The sequence below is a fragment of the Zootoca vivipara genome, chromosome W (genome assembly GCF_963506605.1).
Source record: "Zootoca vivipara chromosome W, rZooViv1.1, whole genome shotgun sequence".
NCBI classification, from domain to species: domain Eukaryota; kingdom Metazoa; phylum Chordata; class Lepidosauria; order Squamata; family Lacertidae; genus Zootoca; species Zootoca vivipara.
In genome coordinates, this window is record NC_083293.1 from 6,190,465 (window position 1) to 6,199,886 (window position 9,422).

The window sequence follows — 9,422 nt, forward strand, 5'->3', positions numbered from 1 at the left end:
AACGCGCGCAACACGGCCTTGGTTCCCACGGTCGCAGGAGAAGCCACTCCCCCAACAGCCATCCCAGGCCACGCCTGGGGCCGGGGCAGACCAGGAACCCATGCAAATTGATAGCGCGCGCGCGGGCTTTTCAAACCCCAGCGGCGCCAAGATGCAAGGAGGGAAGGGGCGGGAACTGCTTCCTCAGCAACTCCCCTCAGCATCTCGTCAGAAACTGCCCCCACCGCAGGGAATGGCAAGGGAAGGCGGGAATGGTTGTGCCCTCCCCCACTGACGCAGCACCACAGCAGGGAAACGAGACAGCCTGGCTGCAGGAGACAAGGGGCAGCAGCCAGGCGCAATCGGCAGACAACAGCCCCAGCCCACCCACCCGCACAGCGAGGAGCAGCGCCAGCCCACCCCACCCCCCAGAGCAGGGGTGGTTCTAGAAGTGACGCTAACGCTCCCTAATGGATATCCCCTGACGGTCTTAGCCTTAATTGACAGTGGTGCCTCGGCAAACTTCTTTTCAAGAGACTTTGCAGAAGCGCACCAGATCCAGCTTCTGCAGCTGGACTTTCCCCTGCACGTCTCCACCATTGACGGCAGGGAGTTGCTGGGAGGGGCCATCACCCATCAGACCCCCCCCATGAGAATGACGGTGGGACGGCACTCAGAGACACTGGCATTCAACGTCACCACCATATCAGCCCCCCCCCCCATCGTCTTGGGCATGAGCTGGCTGGCGCGCCATGACCCCTCCATCAGTTGGCACCAGAGATGCATCACGTTTGGGTCTGACTTTTGTCTGGAACATTGCATGCAGCGCCAACCAGGGGAGGGGCCACCGATAGCCACGGTGGCCACCATGCACGTCAAGGGGGGAGAGGCGATACCCAAACCGTATTGGGACCTGCAGGAGGTCTTTAGCGAAGCGGAGTCCGACCACCTACCCCCCCACAGGTCGTTTGACTGCCAGATCAACCTGGTGCCAGGGGCCACGCTACCCCCAGCCAAGCTGTACTCCATGTCAGATCAGGAACTGGAGGATCTGCATGCGTTCATCGACAAGAACCTCAAGAGGGGGTTCAACAGAGAAAGCAAGGCAGCAGGGGGGAACCCAGTCTTCTGGGTGGACAAGAAAGACACGCAACAGCGCCGCCTGGTGGTGGACTTTAGGCGCCTGAACAGCATGACGGAACCGGTGGCCTTCCCAATGCCCAGAGTCGACGATCTGCTGACAGCGGCACGCAGGGGCAAGATCTTCACCAAGCTCGACCTGAGGGGGGCGTACAACTTGATCAGGATCCGGGAAGGCAATGAGTGGAAAACCACGATGTTCACGCCTCTGGGCTCTTTTGAATATATTGTGATGCCCTTCGGTTTGCAATGGGGCTCAGCATGCTTCCAGGCCTTCATGCACCACGTCCTGGGGTCCCTCCTCTTCAAGAACTGCTTGGTCTTTTTAGATGACATCCTTATATACTCCAATGACCCAGTGCAGCATGTGAAGGATGTCAGGGAGGTTTTGCAGCGCCTGAAGGAGCACCACCTGTATGTGAAGCTGGAGAAGTGCAGGTTCCACACCAAGGAGGTGGACTTCCTGGGCTACAAGCTGTCAGACAAGGTGCAGGCCATCCTGGATTGGCACAGCCCCAGGACGCGCAAAGATGCCCAACGCCTACTAGGCTTCGCCAACTTCTACAGGAAATTCATCAAGAACTTCTCTCGTGTTACGGCTCCCATCACTGACTGCCTGAGAGGCAAGCAGAAGTTCAGGTGGACACCAGAGGCGCAAGCAGCGTTTGAAGGCCTCAAGAGAGTGTTCGCCTCAGACCAGAACCTGTTCCACGTGGTGCAGGACGCGCCCCTACGCGTCGAGACCGATGCGTCTGACTGAGGGGTGGGCGCGGTCTTACTGCAACTGGATGCCAACAGAGAGTGGAGACCCTGTGCCTTTTTCTCCAGGAAGCTGACCCAGCCAGAGCGCAACTACACGGTGTTTGATAAGGAACTTTTGGCGATCCATTCTGCGTTTAGACACTGGAGGCACTTCCTGGTGGGCGCCAAGCACCCCATTCAGGTGTGCACGGACCACAAGAACCTGGAGTTCTGGAGAACGGCCAGCGTGCTCAACCAGCGGCAGATACGGTGGGCAGAGTTCTTCTCGCACTTCAACTTCTCCATCCACTACATACCGGGGGAGCAGAATGTCAGGGCGGATGCCCTCTCCCGCAAGCCGGAGTACATGGAGGAGGAGTTGCCACCAGCACCCCGACACGTGTTTCCCCCGTCGGCATGGTCCTGCGGAGCGGCGGTGGTGAGCGAGGCGGAACTCACAGCACTGACGGCAGCAGATGAGTTCGCCTCCCGCATCTTCAGAGATCTGCGAGGGGGGAGGGAGCAAGCCAAAGACTTTGCAGAACGAAGGGGGTTGCTTTTTTACAGGGGAGCCCTGTTGAATGCCACCCCCCCTCTCCCCAGAACCCCCCCCTGCCACCGAGAGATCCTAGGGAAATAAGAAGAGAGCGGGTGGGTGTTCACCCAACTATTTATCTAAACTTAATCAAAAATCACCCAAAAAGGGGGGGGAAACCACAGGAATAATTAAAAGAAAAAAGAAGAAGAAGAAAAAAGAACAACAGCAAAAAAAAAGAAAAAATGAAAAATCAAAAAGGAACCATTAATAATTATTCCTTTCTTTTCTTTTTTAAAATCATTGTATTATTATGGGCTTCCCCTACCTCCCCCTTTTTCTGATTTTCATTTTTAACTCCATTTTAGCAGTTTTCTTCTCATATTCCCCATTCTATTTTCCAAACTCTCTAAACTTACTTCAATAGTATCCTTATTTCTATTAAGTTTATTTTCTAACATCTTTTCCCATTCCCTCCCTCCCCTCCTCCCCCCCCCAGCACTCCCTCTGCCACCGAGAGTCCCAGAGGAGAGAAAGGGAGAGGCAATGGTTCTTTTTCCAATTGGGACTTCCCGCCCTCCCCGCCCTCCCCGCCCCAGGAGCCCCCCCTGCCACCAGGAGCTCCCCGCGCGCAGAGGGCCAAGAGGTCCAGAACCCCCAACCGTCCCTTCAATCATTCATCTTACCAAATTCTCTTTTTTGATACTTCTAAATAACTCCTAGATCTTATTTCTAACTTATCAATTTTCCTTTTTTTTCCCATGCCCCAATTCCCCCCCCCCAAACTCCCATAATTTTAAAAACCTTTTTACATTCCCAATTCTAAATTCTGTCTTTATCCTCAATTCTTTCCTCTCTATCCCCTGATCCCGGCCCTCCCCTTCCAGTCCAGCAAGTCCAAAGTCCGTGATCCAGTTTTCAGTCCTTTTTTATCCATCCTATTTAAACAACAAATATTCCTCCTTCATCCCACCCCCTTCCTGACAGATTTTTCAATCCAATCTTCTCTGTTCTCTCCCCCCCCATAAGTCCCTTCTTCTTTGCCTGATGCTTTTCTTGTGAGTTTTTTGTCTCTTCAAAGATTCTTGCTTGTTCCCCTCCTGAGGAGGGTTAATTCCACTCTCAGCTAAGTCTTTGTTCATTGGCAAGTCCTGTATTTCATCCTCATTTACTTCAATTGTGTTGTAAATCAGTTCGTCTGTCTGTTTATCCTCATGCACCATTTCTTGAAGTATTTCATCTTCCTGTAAATCTTGATCTTGGTTTATTCCTTCCAATTGTTGTTGAGTCTTATACATATTAATTCTCATTTCCCACAAGAGTCTCAAAACTTTCTCCTGGAAGCCAGGTGTGTAATCTTCTGTTGACATTTTTCTAGCTTTTCAAGGGCAGAGCAAGACTTGGAAAACAGGTAGTGGTTACAAGTTGCAATTCTTCCACATAGCCCAAACTGGATACAGTGTATTCTCAAATATCGAACCAAAAGTTTTAAAATGTCATTTCCTTCCTTTCACTCATCCCATTATATTCCACTCGCTGTTCTGTTTGGGGTGCTGAATTTCAGGCGACAGAGGGGGTCTATTCTTCAACTGAATATGTTTGCAGGGATTCTTATTGTCTATAACAGTTCTCCCCCCTAACCCTGCCTCAGGAGGAGAGTCTTTAGTCAGTCCTTGGAGATATTCAAACAATAAAGTTTTTGGAAATTATGTAAAAGAGCTTGGGTTAAAAACAAATATCTTGTAGGACTCCCAGAAGGAAAATATTGGATGCAGCAGAGATGTGAACAAATTTGAAGCCAGGGAGGAGGAGAAGGGGAAGTCGAAGCGTAAAGAAGATTTGAATATAAATAGGAATATGAAAATGTACAAAGCAGGGAAAATGATGCAGTAGAAGACAGGATAAAGCATGCTGAAATGTATAGGATTGTTTATCTGTATTTTAAGTTGGTTTGTATTTCAGTTGGATGTTTTGTTTTGTTTTGTTTTATACTTATTTTAAAATTAATAAAGATTTATTATTATTATTTAAAAAAAGATTGTAGAGATGGAAGGTGCCCTCAAGGGTAATCTAGTCCAGCCCCCTGCAGTGCAGGAATCTCACCCGAAGAATCCTTGACAGGTGGCTGCCCAGACTCTGTTCAGAAGCCTCCAAGGAAGGAGAGCGCACCCCATTCCAGGGGAGCCCGTTCCACAGTCAAACAGCTCTTTCTGTCAGGAAGGTTCTTCCTGATGTTTAGTTGGAATCTTGCCGTTTGAATCCGTCATAAATAACATGGTCCACTAAGAACAGAGGGAAAGGCTGGCAAGTCACCGAGACCTGCACCCTCTTCCCACTGGACCAACCAAATCGTGGTCAGTTAAATGAAAGCACTTCTTTACGCAGCACAAGAAACTCACTCCTGCAAGGAGGCAGCAATGGCTGCTGACCTGGGTGACTTCAGAAGAGTCGACCAATTTAATGGAGGAGGATAATGCTATGAATGGCTACCGGGCACGGTGGTTCTGCTCTGCCTCCTCAGTCAGAGGCAGCAATGCATAGAATCATAGAATTAAAGAGTTGGAAGAGACCACCAGGGCCATCCAGTCCAACCCCCTGCCAAGCAGGAAACACCATCAAAGCATTCTTGGCATATGCCTGTCAAGCCTCTGCTTAAAAACCTCCAAAGAAGGAGACTCCACCACACTCCTTGGCAGCAAATTCCACTGCCGAACAGCTCTTACTGTCAGGAAGTTCTTCCTAATGTTGAGGTGGAATTTTCTGTCTTGAAGTTTGAATCCATTGCTCCATGTCCACTTCTCTGGAGCAGCAGAAAACAACACTTCTCCCTTCTCCATATGACATCCTTTCATATATTTGAACATGGCTATCATATCACCCCTTCACCTTCTCTTCTCCAGGCTAAACATACCCAGCTCCCTAAGCCGTTCCTCATAAGGCATCGTTTCCAGGCCTTTGACCATTTTGGTTGCCCTCCTCTGGACACGTTCCAGCTTGTCAGTATCCTTCTTGAACTGTGCTGCCCAGAACTGGACACAGTACTCCAGGTGAGGTCTGACCAGAGCGGAATACAGTGGTACTATTACTTCCCTTGATCTAGATGCTATACTCCTATTGATGCAGCCCAGAATTGCATTGGCTTTTTAAGCTGCTGCATCACACTGCTGACTCATGTCAAGTTTGTGGTCTACCAAGACTCTTAGATCCTTTTCACATGTACTGCTCTCAAGCCAGGTGTCTCCCATCCTGTATTTGTGCCTTTCATTTTTTTTCTGCCCAAGTGTAGTACCTTACATTTCAAGTTCAATGCAGTTCAAGAGTTCAGTTGCTGGAAAGCACGGGGGGGGGGGGGGGAGAGGGCTCTTGTGCTCTAATTCTGCTTGTGGGTTTCCCATAATGGACCTCTCTTTGCCACCGTGAGACTAGGTGGGCCATGGGCTGATCCAACAGGCCCTTCGTTGGTTCTTACATTCTTACCGGTATGTCAGTGTGTGACAGATCAATAAAGCATTAATCTCCCTATCCAGATTGACACTCGCTGCCTGCCCCCAACTTGCTTTTGAATCTAATTTGAAAACCTGTAACATCAATAAAGAGTTGTTCATTTAAATCAAACCAAATCTTTATTGCTATGGTTGGGGACCAGTACTGCTGTGCAGATCTATCATCGTTCCCCGTTGGAGACATCAGGAATTGATTCGAGCAGATCTCCCTTTGCTAAAAACTACCTTTCTCTTTAGCCACGATGGCTAGATAGAATCATAGAATCGTAGAGTTGGAAGAGACCACGAGGGCCACCCAGTCCAACCCCCTGCCAAGCAGGAAACACCATCAAAGCATTCTTGACATATGCCTCTCAAGCCTCTGCTTAAAGACCTCCAAAGAAGGAGACTCCACCACACTCCTTGGCAGCAAATTCCACTGCCAAACAGCTCTTACTGTCAGGAAGTTCTATGATTCTATGATTCTAGTTCATGGTGCCCTTGGGAGTCTGCTCTCCCTCCCCAGGATGATTCCCTCACAGTTTTCTTTTCCTGCCCCCAGGAACAGCAAGCTAAGCAACAGCGCGTTCAGCATGGCTTCCGCAGACATCCTGTACATTGACATCACCAAGAAGCAGCACGGTCTCGCGACAGACCGAGATGCGAGTAAGCCCTCTTGCATAATTCTGGGTGCAGACCTTTGGGGTGGGGGGTGGGGGGGTAGGGCAGGCTAGGGCATGTGGATATCTGCATTTAAGTGGAGCATCTGTATCCTTCTCCTCTTCAGCAAAACAGCTTCCCAAGAGCAGTTTGCATACAATCAAAAGCAAGGCAGCCTCTGCCCTTGCAGGCTTACAGCAGGGGCGTACCCAGGATCAAAACTAAGGGGGGGGGCAAGCCATGGTCGTTCAGGTGCAGGGCCAAGGCACGGGAGGGGAGGGGCCACAAAGTGGGAATGTGGGCGGGGCTACAACTCTGCGGCCACTAAATGAACCCCCTAAACTCTCTCCTACGAAATTCCCCTGCTCTGAAGCAGGGCCGTCTCTAGAGCCAGGTCCGGTGGCGCCAGGCCACCAGGGGCGCCACTACACCCGCTGAGAGGCGCGGTGGAGGCCGACCCAGGCGCACCTCTCAGCTGTTCCGGAGGCGTGCGGGCCTGGGGCCGCCTCCGCCGCGCGCAGGGGCGTCGCAACAGGGGGCGGGGCAGCCCCCCTGGACGCCCCTATGGCCAGACTGGGTTGCGTAGGGCTCTGGCCCTCCAGGTGGCAGCCGTGCGGCGGGCTATGCCCGCCGCGCCGGAAACGGGTCGGGGTGGGGGAGCCAGAGGGATCCGTCGCACCACGGTGCCAGGGCGGCAGGTATGCTTAAGACGGCCCTGCTCTGAAGACATCGCTCCCATCCATTTACGGCCTAGCCACCCCCCTGAAAAACCCCTTTGGGCCCCGCTTTCCCTCCCCCAGGTCCCCCCGAAGCCTTGCCAGTTCCCACCCTATATAACTGGGATGGGGAAGGGGCTCAGAGGTCTGCTAGTCCTGGGGGGCCACCCCCCCCCCCGTGGCCTGGGAAGATACCGGGGAACCCCCCGCCAAGCTGAGGCCCTCAAAGAAGAAGAAGAAGCTGCCACCACCGCTTCCCCATCGCGAAGGAGCAAAAGATGGGAAAGGTGGGGTGGCGCAGCACAGGCGAGCGAACCCCCCCCCAAGCTGTGACCCTATGGCGGCGGCGGTGGCTCCCCCACCCTCAACGCCCCTCTCTAGGCAGGGGCAGCGAGGGAGAGTGGCTGGGGGGGTGCATTGCAAAGAAGGAAACAGCAGCCAATGCCCGGAGAGGGCAATGCACGCAGGGGGAGAGCTGTGCCACCCCCCAAGGCAGCTCCTTTCCTTTTGCCCAGGGTGGGGGGCGGCGAGGAAAGGTCGTTGTCGCTGGGCTACTCCTGCCGCTGGCAATCCGGCGCAAACGCCCCCACGCAGCTTCCTTGCAGCAGCTGCGACCACCGCCTTCGGGCGCCGCCCCCCACTCCTCCTTTGCGGGCTTCTGCCCGCCGAGGCTGAACTGGCTCCTGTCGGTGCACTTCCTCTCCCGGCCCAGGAGGAGTCTCAGTAGCAACTCCTAACTCGGGGGGGGGGGGTAGGAGGGGGTGCGGAGGGGAGGAAAGGGGGCGATTCCCAGCCCGCGGCACTGACGATTGCAGTGCAGCCTACCGGGAGGCAGAGCGCGGCAGCGGCTGCAACCAATGCAGGGAGCCGCGTCTCCTTCGCTTGCCAGACCAGCAGAACTCTTAGGTAGGAGAGGTTGCCACCCGGCAGGGCTTTCCATTGGGAGGCGCGAAGGCTTTAGTGGTGGGGATTGGTGCAGATGTAGGCAGGGCGGGCTGAGAGGAGGAGCCGCCGCACCAGCAACGTTTCCTCCCCCCCTCCCGTGTCAACAAGCGGGGCGCCTGCGCAGGGTATTTGCTTCCCTAGTCGGGCCCGTGGTTTGGCCTTCGGGGGGGCAGCTGCCCCCCCCTGCCCCATGCTGGGTACGCCCATGGCTTACAGCCTAAAAATAAGCATAGCATACAAGGGGAAAGGGGCAGGGAGGGAAGAGGAAAACTGATTCCACACACACACACACACACACACACACACACACACAAATTGTCCCTGCTTTCATGGGGGGAGGGATGAATAATGAATACTTAAGACATAAGGGCTGTTTAGAATGTTGCAGTGAGGGTCTCTTAAAGTCCAAACCTGGGAAAGTTTACAAGTTACGGGGCTAGATTTATGGCTAATGAATGCAAGGGAGAACAGCTCTTGCAGAGTAAATAACCCACAATGTAGCAGAACCATAGCCGCCAAGTACCCCGTTTTCCCCGGGAAACCCCCGTTTTTACTTACCTTTTCCTGGTGGTCCCCCGTATCACTTTGTCTCCCGTTTTTCTCCGTTATTTTCTCCTGCCGGCGGCCATTATTTTTTTCTGATTTGCCCTTCTATGGGCACAAAAAATGGCCGCCGCCAGAAGTCGCGTCGACGCACTTCCGGTCATGTGTAGAAGCTCCTTTTGAAGCCGGCGGCGGCCATTTTTTGTGCCCATAGAAGGGCAAAGCGACGTCGGTGCAACTTCCGGTGTCACACGGCTGCCGGTCCCGGATTCTGCAGTCCGGGACTTGGAAGGTGAGAGCAGAACTGAAGGGAAAATAGGAAACCAGAGACTTCCTATGGCCAGTTGGTGGGCATTTATTATATAGCAGGGAGTGCCTGGCATTGCCTGGGAATTTGTAGAAACCAAAAAATTATTGCGATCGATAGTGTAATTTGTGAGTTTGGACCAGTCATGCCCAAAATCAAGCAAAGTCACACGAAAAGTCACACCTTGATTCAAGATGGTGCCCAGTGCCCAGTGATGATGTCTCGAGAGGTGGCCAAAACTGTGCCCAGAGATGGGTGACGTCATTTCAAATTCATGTGTTTCGTCTGCCACCTCGATTCAGAATATGAAGGCTATTGCTCCTGCCTTGGGAATCCTCAGTTTGGTGATGACATCTCGAGAGGTGTCCAAACTC